This window comes from Pinus tabuliformis, chromosome 2_2 (assembly GCF_031772625.1).
Source record: "Pinus tabuliformis cultivar Carrire ecotype Pingquan chromosome 2_2, CPIR1, whole genome shotgun sequence".
NCBI lineage: Eukaryota > Viridiplantae > Streptophyta > Pinopsida > Pinales > Pinaceae > Pinus > Pinus tabuliformis.
This window is the reverse complement of record NC_142300.1, coordinates 5,133,116-5,147,301: the sequence shown is the minus strand read 5'-3', so window position 1 is coordinate 5,147,301 and position 14,186 is coordinate 5,133,116.

The following is a 14,186-nucleotide window of genomic DNA, read 5'->3' as shown; positions in this document are numbered from 1 at the left end:
CTAAAAGGGCTTGAACTTTTTGCTGTGAGGTATTGATGAGCCTAGGTATTGCAACAATAATGATGCAACTCCCAGGGCTACCAGCTTTGCTTATCAACCTGGGTTAATACAAACTTGGAGGTGACAGTGCTATATGCACAAGTAGAAGAGATGGTCTTGCCTGTTGTCACTGTCTATCTGGCAAGAGACCCCAGGGGTTCCAAGAAAAACTTCTATAGGGTTAAAAGAATCTTACTTATTTGATGGCAGGAGAGAAAACTATTGAAATATTGCAACAATAATATTCCAATTTAATTTGTCTTTGAATTAAATTGTGAATTAAATTCGAATTTAGTCCTAACAGCTACTTGGAAAAAATTAATTAATTTATTTTAAATTAATTAGTTGGAGAAATTCAAGTTAGAAGTCTTTCTGAAGTCATGCAAGAGTTATCCCTTAACTTAAGGAGATAAGATTGAGTTATATTTGAGTTGTAATTAGTTAACTCAGTTTACTAAGTTAAGTCCGGTTAAATTAGTTCCAAACTGTTTGAGGAACTAATAGTGAGTTAATAGTCAGTTGATGCATTAATGCACTGAACTAGTGCTACTCCAGTTAACTGAATATTCCCTCATCAAAAACTCATGCATGTCTATTCTAAGAAAGACCTAGTTGAGATTAATGTTCAAGGACAGTGTATTATCATTTGCATGTGTTTTCTCATGGAGAAAACTCATGCATGCAGTCAAGGATTCATCCTTGAGGATTGCACAGTTTTGAAGGTTTGTTTTTCCACTTGGTAATAGGCTAATCATCCACAAGGAAAAGTGCAAGGAAATAGGAGCTTGGGGCAGAGAGGAAGGCTAGAGAGAAGCCAATATTTCCTATGGGCATCTGTGAGGATTGTACTGAGAGCTGGCTAGCTGTGAGATCTAAGGCTTTGTATAATTCCTATGTATTTCCACCATGTATGATAATACAATAGCGTGGGGCTTTTATTTGAAACTTTCCCCAAAGTATTTTCATGTGTATTGTGCCATTGATTCTTCTTCTTCTGGTTATATTGTTCAGCTCGATCTTTAGGCTTTTGCAAATTGATAGTCGAAGTAGGTTATAGTATTCTGCTTTGATTTATATTGAATTATCGGGTTAACCTATCACAGATTGTCTACATGTTATTGGAGCTATGAACAATATATTGAGAAGAGAATTCGAAGTTTCAAGTTTGGGGTTGCAGGTGCAAATCAAATTCATATCATACTTCAAGGTTGGACAATGGTGTTCTATGGCTTGAGACTTGACTATGCCTTGGATGGTAGGTCTAATTACATAGCATGGAAAGATAGAATGGAGGTTGTATTAGAAGATAATGGCTTGAAGGAATTCATTGATCAAGAAATCCCAAAGCCAGCTTCAACTAATGCACAAGGTTGGCTGAGTGGAAGAAGTGTGTGGTGAAGGCGAGATAGATCATCCTTGAGGGAGTTCAAGACCATATTGTCTTGAGTCTCCATGGGAAGGATACTCCATTTTCAATGTGGAAGACATTGAAGGAACTCTACTAGAATAGTAGCGACCAGAGGAAATTAGCACTCAAGGATACGCTTTGAAGAATCAAGATGGAGAAGGGTGATACTATTTCCACATATCTAAACAACCTCACCACCTACAAAGATGAGCTTGGCAATGTGCGAATAACTACTATCGATGATGATATGGTGAGTGTCGTTGTCCTTGGCCTTCCAAAGAGTTGGAATAGCTACCAAGACACTATGAATGAAAGGGAGAAACTACCAGATTGGGAACAACTATGGTCAGATCTTATGCAGGAGTAGTTTAGGAGGAGAACATGAGATGGTTCTTCATCCGAGAATGATGATGAAGTAAATCTGGCCTTAACAAGTAAGGCAAGGAAAGGGAAGGGGAAGGCTTCCCATTTGAAATTGAATTCTTCTCATGGAGGGAAGAAGGGTGACATGTCTAAAGTAAGATGCTTTAATTGTCATGAGATGGGACATTATGAGACTAATTTCCCATTGAAGAAGTCCAAGAAGGGATCCTCGGAAGGATCGAAAGGTGAGGCATTAGCCTCTCAGTTTGAAATGGACTGTACCCTCATCGCATGCATGGTGTCATTGATGATAGGTTGTGTCTACTATCTTGACAGTAGAGCCTCATTCCACATGACCGGTGATAAAAATTTATTTAGTGCCTTGGAGGAGAAAGACCTCAAGATGCGCATAAAGATGGGTGATGACGAAAGGTATAGTGTTTCAGGAGTGGGCATGATTGCTTTTCAGAGGGAGCATGGAGCTCCTCTCACCTTGATAGATGTGATGTATGTGCCTAGACTGAAGAAGAACTTGGTATCGGTTGCAATGTTTGAGGAAAAAGGCTACAATGTCATCTTCAATAAAGGAAAGGCGTTCCTAAGACACATAGCCAAGGGTCAGACCAAGAGGATAGCGATTCGGGTGAAGAATCTCTATAAACTAGAGGTAGATGATTATGCAGCATTGAGTATGAAATCAGAATCGGTGCAAATCCAAGACATTGGCGAGTTGTGGCATAGGTGGTTGGGCCATTTGCATCATGGGGCTTTGAAGATAATGCAACAGATATCTACAGGACTTCCCAAAGGTAAACTTGAGCAAGTTGACACATGCAAAGGTTGTACCTTGGGAAAGTAGACCAAGTCCTCCTTTCATGATCGAGACAGTCGAGCAGAGGCTATCTTAGAGCGAGTTCATACTAATTTATGTGGACCATTCTCGATGGCATCCACAGTGAGGAAAAGGTATTATGTGATTTTCATTAATGACTATTCTCGTAAATGCTAGATTTATTTCATGCAGAAGAAGGACCAAAATTTCACAAAGTTTTGTGAGTTCAAAGCTTTGGTCGAGAAAGACTCACGGAAGAAGATCAAGGCCTTGAGAAGCAACAATGGTGTAGAATATGCCTCTCAAGAGTTTAAGGATTTTTTTGTAGCGGAAGGAATTAAACAAGAGTTGACGACACCTCATAACACATAGCAGAATGGGGTGGCCGAGAGGAAGAACAAAATATTGTAGGGGCAGCACGGGTAATGTTGCATGATCAAGGCCTACCACTTCACTTGTGGCCTAAGGCATGCAACACAGTGGTATATTTGCAAAATAGAAGCCACATCGCATACATGGGATGTAGACACCAGAGGAACCTTTCTCCAGTAAGGGACCAGATATGGGTCACTTCAGGATCTTTGGCTCATTGGTATATTGCCATGTGACAAAGGATGCATGGAAGAAGCTTGAGCCAACAACAGAGTTGGGCATATTTGTGGGGTACAATGATACACCTCACAAATATCAGGTGTATTTTCCTATTAGTTGGACGACAGTGGTTCATAGAGATCTCAAGTCTGATGAGTAGAAGGCCATGCGAGTTTCCCTTAAGATGGATCTCCAACTACAGGCTGTCAAGAAACTATTGGTCCCTAAGGAGGAGGAGCCTCAGACTGATGCGAAGCAGTCGCATGCCGAGGTTCCAGGAGCAGAGACATCCACTCAACCAGAGTATTCCAAAGATGGATGGAAGCGCATAAGAGAATTTGATAGACTGTTGGAGGATGTGAGAGAGAATGTGGGAGCACCATCTTCTTAGTGCAGACAGAGGAGGTCACTTGAGAGGTACACTAGATACACGGCCCTTGCTAGGGAATGTGTTGAGACCGAGCCATCTTCCTTTAAGGAAGTAGTGCAGTAGCCGATTTGGGTTGATGCTATGGTGGAGGAGTATGACTCCATAGTTTGTAACAGTGTTTGGGATGTGGTTTCGAGACCAGAGAACAAGTCAGTTGTGAGTTTCTGTTGGCTTTACAAGGTAAAGGAAGGTGTTGATGGTATTGTGGAGAATCATAAGGTAAGATTTGTTGCCCATGGCTTTTCACAGGTCGAGGGGATTGACTATGATGAGACTTTTGCTCCTATCGCAAGGTACTCATCTATAAGATCTATGTTGGCCCTATCATCACAGATGGGTTCGAAGATCCATCAAATGGATGTGAAGACTGCATTCCTCAATGGCCAGATTGAGGAATAGGTGTACATAGAGGAGCCGGAAGGTTTTGAGACCTTCAATCGTGAGTTGCATGTGTGCTGACTCAAGAGAGCGTTGTATGAGCTGAAGCAAGCACCTCATGCTTGGTACACCAGGATAGATAACTACTTTACCAGGTTGGGCTTCATAAAGAGTGAAGCAAATGTGAACCTGTACCACATCATGGTGAAAGGTAAGCTATTGGTCATCGTGATTTATTTTGATGATCTCATATTGACTGGTGATGATCAGTTGATCGTATCTTGAAAGGAAGACCTTGCAAGAGAATTTGAGATGAAAGACATGGGTCTCATGCATTACTTCCATGGCATGGAAGTGTGGCAAAAGGATGGGGAGTTGTTTGTGTCGCAGGGAAAGTATGCCAACGAGATACTCAGGAGATTCCACATGGAGAAGTTCAAGCCCATGCAGACTCCTCTAGCAGGTAACTGGAGGAAGGAGGTTGCTACTTCAAGAGAAGTGGTAGAGGCTACTGTGTATAGGCATCTTGTGGGTTCACTGATGTACTTAATGAACATACGACCAAATTTGTGCTATGTAGTGAACCAGCTCAGTCAAGCGATGGTTCAACCTACCAAGATGTTTTGGAAGGTGGAAAAGCATGTATTGAGATACCTCAGAGGCACATCTCAGTATAAATTATGGTACAGATGGACAAAGGGAGTGAAGCTACAGGGCTTCACTGATGCAGAATGGGCAGGGAGTGCATCAGATCAGAAGAGCACATTAGGAGGGATTTTCAACCTTGGGTTAGCAATAGTTTCATGGTATAACAGGAAATATAGGTCAGTTGCACTCAACTTGGCAAAGGCAGAATACATGGCTGCAAATCAGGCAGCATGTGATGCCATGTGGATGCAGAAAATCCTAGTTGATTTGTTTGATCAGAGGATGTATCCAACTATGATCTATTGTGATAATCATAGTTGTATCAAACTCTGTGAGAATCCAGTATTTCATGATAGGTCCAAGCACATCGACATCCGGTATCATCATCTCAGAGACTGTGTAGCGAGGAGGATCATGTTACTACAGTATATTTCAACAGAGGAGCAAGATGCTGACATTTTGACAAAGGCATTGTCAAAGTGTAAATTCGAGTTCCATAAAGACAGGATCAGGGTGGAAGATAATTCCTTTCTTGTTGAGAGGGAGCGTTGAAATATGGCAACAAGAATATTCCAATTTAATTTGTCCTTGAATTAAATTGTGCATTAAAATCGAATTTATTCTTAACAACTACTTGGAAATAATTGACTTATTTATTTTAAATTAATTAGTTGGAGAAATTCAAGTTAGAAGTATTTCTGAAGTCATGTAAGAGTTATCCCTTAAATTAAGGAGATCAGATTGAGTTATATTTAAGTTGTAATTAGTTAACTCAGTTTACTGAGTTATGTCCAGTTAAATTAGTTCCAAATTGTTTAAGGAACTAATAGTGAGTTAACATTCAGTTGATGCATTAATGCACTCAACTATTGCTACTCCAGTTAACTGAAGATTCCCTCATCAGAAACTCATGCATGTTTATTCCTAGAAAGACACAGTTGAGATTAATGTTCAAGGACAGTGTACTATCAGTTGCATGTGTTTTCTCATGGAGAAAACTCATGCATGCATTCAAGGATTCATCCTTGAGGATTGCACAGTTTAAAGGTTTGCTTTTCCACTTGGTAATAGGCTAATTATCCGCAAGGAACAACGCAAGGAAATAGGAGCTTGGAGGGTAGAGAGGAAGGTTGGATATAAGCCAAGATTGCCTGTGAGCATTTGTGAGGATTGTACCGAGACCTAGCTAACTATGAGAGCTAAGGTTTTGCATAATTCCTATGTATTTCCACCATGTATGATAATAAAATAGTGTGGGGCTTTTATCTGAGACTTTCCCCAAAGTATTTTCATGTGTATTTTTCCATTGATTCTTCTTCTTCTGGTTATATTGTTTAGCTTGATCTTTAAGCTTCCAAAAATTGATAGTAGAAGTATGTTATAGTATTTTGCTTTGATTTATATTGCATTATTGGGTTAACCTATCACAGATTTTCTACACAAACCTATTCTAAGAGAGAGCTACTCTACTGCAATAAGGAAGAAAACAACATGAAATTCTCCATAACCTAACTAACCAATTAAACAACTATGCTAAGCAGAATTGTTATATTAACACTAACCTAATGATAATTATCTAAGTTGCAAAAGTAAAGAGTATCAAAACTAGACTAAGGTGTAACAAAGAAACTTAGGCTAAATCAAATTTCAAGCGGAAAAAACAATCGGAGGTCGAAATTAGTGAAAGGAGGATGTGAGGGAGCAATAGTGCATAAGAACCATTGGATCAGTCAGGTGAAAGGCAAATGAATGGGGGAGATTGGGTTGCAGGAGGTTACATAGATAAATGGGCGAACATGGTTAATGAACAGGATGAACAGCTGGGGTCTTATTGCGAAGGCTTAAAAAACTAGATGTATGAACAGGATGAACGCACATGATGAACGGTGGAGATCATATCGCATGGGTTAAGTCAAGGGATGGATGGACAAGGCTAACAAAGGAGATGAATGACCGATATCTAATCGCGGGGGTGAAGTCAAGAGATAGACGGACAAGGTTAATAGAAGCGATGTACGACTGAGATCTTATCGCACGAGTGAAGTCAAGAAATGGACGATGGAGATCATATTGTGGGGAAAAGAAATGTTAGGAAATGAGGGAGCGGGTTTCTAAGGCAGTAAGTAGTTTCTTGCACACCCTTTAGGCTGTAAGCAATTTTGGAAATTTCACACAATTAGCCTTACTGTGCAACACGTAGCACAAGAAAACCACTTTTCTTGCATGCAGTCAAACGGATAATTTTCGTGCACTAATCTACGTGAGATTACATGAGAGTCGTTGGATCAGGTGGGGCTAATCAACGGTGGAGATCAGCCAAGCTAGTTGGAAAAACGGGTGAAGCGGCAACCATTGGATTAGGCAAGGCAGATTGACAGCGGGGGTTCAAAGTGCTTAAAGGTGTGGAGGTGATGCGATGGCCATTGGATTAGGGACTTAAAGTTCATAAAGTGAGTGGTGGACTCCACACGAGCCAACAGTTGGAGAAAATAGTGAATCAGATGGTGATTATGAAGGTTTGTTGGTGATCAGACGGTGATGAAGCGATGCAGGAGGAACGTGCTGGAGGTAGTTTCAAATGAAAACGACAGAGAAAACCAGTGCAGGTGAACAAACAACTATATTAAACATCGAACTCCATAGCCCATGAGAGAACCAAAAACTATGTTTTTGGGGTTGCTGAAGGGTCTCTTCCTCAAGTCATGGTCCCAGAGGGAGGAGATGAGGCCGAGACACCTACGCACAACTTGATAGTGATCTTTTTCCTCTAACTAACCTGTGAACTGAAAAAAAAAAAAACAAAAATAGAAGTAAACTTAAATCTAATGCGGCTACTGAAGCAAATGAATAGGAACAAGAAGCTATTCAAACAAATGAACTAGAAAGCTATTTAAACAAATGAATCATAACCAGAAAACTACTTGAGCAAATGAATAGAGAACCATGGAACTACTTAAGCAGATAAACAGAACATAACTCTATGCTAGCATATATTTACAATGAAGAGGAATTGTGGCTGCTTGGGCCCAAGAGCTTCAGCCCTCAAAGTTAACTCAGAGCTGGCTTAAACAGAACTCATTCTTATTAGAAAAACCATGGATTACAGAGAAAACTGTCACAAGTCTTTGCAGCTTAGAAATAAAACAAAGTTTTACAATAGAATTCTAAATCCTACTGAGGTCCTAAGCCTCTCTATTTATATATCTGAAGTCTCTAACGAATTCCTTCCCACTAGGGAGGCTTGACCTCCACCTGAAGAAAAACTAGTTTTCTGTCCTTTTCCTTTGCTTGGTTGTCTTCTAGTCCTCAAAGTGATGGTTGTCTGCACTCTAAGCTGATGGAGTAATATTCGAATGGAGGGGTAATATATGAGGAGGATTTACCTCTAATCATTACTCTCCCTTGTCCCATTCGAGTATTTGCCAACGTCTTTGCCATAGTTCTTTGCTTTTATCCTTTATACTTGCATTTTTCCTTGCTTTTATCCTTTATTCATGTATTACATGCACATTAGACCACAAAGCCAAATATCCAACTCTAACTCATTTCATAAACAAAATATAATCAAAAGTATGCAATAAGTTGTGAGAATAGTTGGTTTGACAACCTAGGAAGTGAATTAAGGCCAATTAAGGCCCATATAATTACTCAACGATGAGGCTCATGAAGTATTTGACCTCGTATGAGGCCTCTTTGAACTAGAGTTATTATTTTTTGTTCAATATAGCCAAATATTTCCTCCTCACTGAACAACCAGAGCAAAATATTAAAAACCCAGGGAAAAGTGTTCTTGATTTCGTTCCCTAACAGCAGTGCCAATTAATGTTGTCCCTTAAGAAACCAATTTCTTGGCTATGTAGAAATTTGCTTAAGACATTAATGTTTATTATTCCTGTCACTTATTTATATTATGTATCCTCAAGTGAAGGACCTAAAGGGCTTGACTTTTAACCCTTAATATTTGTTTGATATGAAAGTATCAGAATGCCATGTGATTGCTGAATATAAATGTTGAGTGAAGAATGCTTTGAGAAGTTAGAGACATTATGTTGTTTTTCACAGAAACTATTATCTGTAACTTAGAAGAAATGTAGAAGTAGGAACTTTAAATATAAGAGTGCTCTTTAAGGAATTTTAACTTCATTCACATAAGTAAACAAATACCTACAACTTCATTACCATACTCAAAGAAAGGAAGACACACGATGGCACATAACAGAGAAATTACAAAATCATACCCAACAATGTGTCAAAAACTATTGATTCTTTCATTAATCATCAATTTATCAAGAATACAATAGCATAGCCTCTAGGCTCTTCAAAATTCAGACCTTTTTCTATAATTTTGATTCTTTTTATACATCATGGGACAGTTGTGAACCACCAAAACTGTCAAACTGCTTAACTATCTCCTAACTGTCTAAATTAAAAGTCATTACAGAACATTACATTGGAGGGTAAAAGACACCTCATTCTTCTCAAGGAAACAAGATAACAAAAGAAATAGAAATTAGAGTATGATTGGTGATTGTTGCTCGTTGTTTGAGTCTGTGGCTTGAGTATGTGGTCCTATTGATGCATCTTTTTTCTTCTCTATCATCCATTCCTGTAGATGTTCTGATGACAGATAAACTACTTTAACGCAAAAAATCTGCATCTTTACAAAATTTCCTGCATGGACCTGTGGGTTATGGGCCCATGTATATATCAGAAGCATTCTAATTGGTGGAATAAAAAAAAAACTGGACCAATTACTGTCATTCCTTCCTTAAACGTTTATGGCTGAAACCCAAAAGGAAATAAATCCCAGTTCATAACATATCGGGTCCACCAGAACTGTTAACCGACGTGCACATTCGAGTACGATTACCATCTTATCATTCAATCAACAAATGGTCTCGATGGTTGGAACTATCGTTTCTAATTCAGGTGGAAGTTCTTCTCAGATTTCCTTTGGAGTTTCAATCATCCACCTCTAATTTTAGTTATTCTGCTAAAACAGAATAATTGGTTGATTTACGCGGAATATGGCAAACCTTCAGTTACCACAGAACCAATGGAATTAAGACTCTGGTTCACAATCTTATCACATCCACCTTTTCCACAAACCTTTACCTTCCCTACGGAACCAAAAGGAAACAAAACTTCAATTCATAGACTTCTCGGGTCTGAAATTTATAATAAAACCTGTGCACTTTTTGATGTGATATCCATTGGATCTTATCCCTTCTTGATGAGCGATTGTGATTGATCTAGACTTCAATGGATTAAATTGCATTCCATAAACCATCGCATCTATTTTCTGGATTAAACCTCATCCTTGTTAACCATGTGATTACCATGAGAGATGAATCCTTCAAGCAAATAGCCCCGATTAACTGAGGTTTTAACTCAGTTATATAATTTCCCTCATCCGATTTTGGAGTTATCCTCCGCACTTGTTAGCATGCGATTACTGTTAGATATGTTGCATGTCAATCAGACAGATTAGATATTCTCTCGGGTTTCTCACGTTCGAAAGCCATCAATAATATAAAACAAATCACTTCTTTCAGACTTCCACATTCTCTTTTAATTATGTTAGAACATAATATTTTATTTTTTTATTTTTTTGTGATAAAATTGAAAACGAAATTTAAATGACAATGGATTCTACAACAAGCCTAATGGACACTTTCTCTTGGGGCCCGATATTGTCAACATGCACAAAACGAGCTTTCTAAAAACTGCTATCTTGGAGTCTGAGGGAATGTGATTGGTTGAGGGTTTGATTTCTACGATTCAACTCACTAGAATCGATGGCTAGAAGAAATTATGGGGTCCCTCTCTCTATGATGCCAGTGAGGTGGGGGTCCAAACTCAATTTTCCACTCTTAGTTCCTCTAAAATATTTGGACGACTAAACCTTGATAGAGGAAGTCAATGCCTAGTAGGGGGCTACGCTCGTGACATCGCAAGAGAGAGTTGGTGGGGGGTGGAGATTCGCACTCATGGTTCATCCTCAACCAAAACCTTGCTCTAGTTTGGTGCACCAATACATAAGTGTTTATGTGGAAAACATTGATGTTCCATCTTAGTGCTTCCATCTTGCTTCCCTTTGGTTAGATGACACACCTTTGTTCATCCGCTATACACTACCCTTGCTTGTGTACTCCCCTATGTGTTATGGCTGCAACCACCTCCAACCATCAATAACTCTCATGGCTCAAAAGTACAAGAACCATGAAAATTGAACAGGGTTTGTAGACATAGAATAAACACATGAAAATTTAAAAAAAAATACTTTGATTAAAATAATGAACCTATTTATAAGTTATAGCCTCTTAGGGCCTAACTACCCTCTTGGCCTGATTTTTACATTGTATTGGCTGATTCCCTTGACATTCTAATATGCCAGCTATATAAAAGAAAACTACCATCTTTCCATGATGCAACTTCTAGAGTCTTCAATAGATTTTTAAATTTTACATAAATTAGAGGAAATTGTGTCGTCTTTCTATGATTTGCATGATGCGCCATCTAGAGGCTTCTAAATCATATTTGATTTTATTTAGTTGGGGTGGGAGGGGGGGGGGGGGGGTGTGTGTGGATGAGGGGGGATGGTTGTGCTCCTACATCATACTCCCAAAGTAGAAAATATTCATGATATCCTGATCTTGTGCTACCATTACTACTTCTTATTCATCTTCAACCTCAAACGTCTTTCTCCTCATGTGTCACTAAGCCTTTTCTCGTACTGTGTAGTGAGATGTAATGAAGCCTCCACAAAAACCTCACCAAGCTCTCTCCTTTGGCTCGGTCTTTTGGTATCATGGGTTATCCTCATTTGGAACATATCGAGCTTCCTCTTCTCCTTTAGTTGTGCGTGTTTCTCACCTCTCTCAAGAACTTCTCATATTATCCTCTTCTCCAACATGCAACAAATATATCCACGCTTAGATATGAGTTGATGAAAACCAATTCTAGGGGTATGATTTAATTGGATGCCTCAAGGTTCAATTCTTAAACTTGTGGGTTATGGGCTCATGAAAAATTATCATATCTTACCTTTCTACATCAATGGAGCTTTCACACCTCCAAAACCCCAAGAAAACACACAGAAGACAAACCTTCCTGTCTAGTCCTTAACTACTTCAACTCCTATATTGGCATAGGGACCCTGCTCCCCATCTATTCCAACCCTCATGTGACTGTGGGTTGAGGACCAAGTTCTATCACTCTACATCCATCATTCACAATCACATGAATGGTTCAAAATAGACACAAGTCTCCTTCTCTCAAGGCCTTCTCTTTGATAGCCATGGTAGCCCTCTAAACCAAGTCAACAGTGATGATTGAATGACAAATATCAACAAATATAGGTTCATCACACCACCAAGTTCCAAACCCATTCAACCCCACTTATGTCTAATGGACACTTTTGTGTGGGGACCAATAGTTTCATTAGGCACAATATGAGCTTTCCAACAACCTCTCTCTCATATCCTGATGGGATGTCATTGACTAAGGGTTCAATGAGTATGATTCAACTCACCAAAATTGATGACTAGAAGGAATTATAGAGCCCCTCCCCCTATGACATCAGCTAAAGGGGGGTATGGTTTGCACTCTACTTTCCACTATTGGTTCCACCAAAATGATCAGATGACTAAAAATCACTAGAGAAATTATTTCCTAGCAGGGGACACACACTTGTTGTTCCTCCCCAAAAAGACCCTCTCTCCAACTTGGTGTGCAAGTAAACCAACATTTATGTGGCAAAAATTGATGTGCCCTGTCATTGATTCGATTGTGCCTTCCTCTAGTCTACTGGAACACCCTGGTCTGTAATCCCATTTGTGCTATGAATATGGCCACCTCTAAATATATATAACTGTCATGACTCTTTGCAAAAAAAATACAACCACCATGAAAATCGAATAGGGTATATAGGATTCAAATAAAAACATGAAAATTGAACACATAGAATAATTATATTAAAATGAGAAAACTTAGTTACAGGTTACAACCTCTCAGGTGTGGCCATTGACTCAACTTAACTTTTACATTGTACTAGATGCTTCCCCTCACACACTCACATGCCACATACATAAATGAAAGAAAACCCTATCATTTACAAACATGATGAATCACGTACAATTTCCATGAAATTCATTATAGAGGCTTCCAGATATTTTAATATTTTACATAAATTAGAGTAATCATGTCGTCTTGCTATGATTTCCACAATGTTCCTTCTAGAGGCTTCCAAAATTAGATTAGATTTTTTTTTTGTTATGTTGTGGGAAGGAGCAGGGGGGTTATGCTTTTGTATCACAATGATTCAAGCCTACTATCAAGTAAAGCCTCACACTAATGTATAATGATTGGGGTATCGATTATTTATCTTCTAGGATTTTTCAATTTTTGATTAGCTTGGTTTTCTTAGTTTCACTTGTGTCTTTCATTGCATTACCTTGAAAAGGTCACAATTCTCTTACTCTATGTCATATTATCATCCAAAAAATTCATAATAAACTAATAAATTATGATAACATATTCAAATGATTTCTTTTATCATGAATGATTTCTCTCTAGCCCCATCTTTTACTATTTCTTTTAGATATCGTATTGGTCGAAATACCACCATTTTTTTACACATAAATAGAGTTAGAATCACAAATGGGTACTCTGAGTTATTTTAATTAGTGGTACATAAATCATATTTATTTTCCATTCAATTAAGTACTAAATCTTTATTACAAACACACACACACAAACAGATTTATATATATATCTATATATATCTATATATATATATATATATATATATATATATATATATATATATATATAAGATTCCATCTGCCTTAATACACTTTATTATACTCCCTTTCTCATCTAAGTAACTATTATTATTTATGATAAAGCACATAATTGTTTCACTGATTATTATGTTAATAGTTATCCTAAAATGTTATATACATGATTGATAATATCTATCTCAAATTGAACTTTTTGCCAAAAGAAAACTATATACTTAGAATAGAGACCTATGTTTGGGCATAGAATAATATTACCTGTAGAATTTTCTCTACAAATCAGCTATCTCACTGATATCATGTAGAAATTTCACCTACAGATCAAACTGATATATGCAATGTACTAAAGCATAATACTAAATCTACATCTACCATAAACTTTGTAGAAGCTAATCAACCATGAGCAACATGAAGCTTGAACACATACACTGATAAGAAGGAATCAATCACACATATCATAGAATATATCACTGGGGAAAGCACCAACATAAAACCTCAACTCTGTATTATCAATCAAGTGGAAATCCTCAACAACATACAAAAAGAATCAGCTCTAAAGCTATCCTACTCTCTCTGTACTCTGATGATCTTCAATCAGAAGATGAAAATCATGGACTACCTAGGCCTCGTTATATAGGATGTAAGTTGGCCTGATCATACCTGTTGTCACCTCAGGTTCAACTATGTAGTCATAGA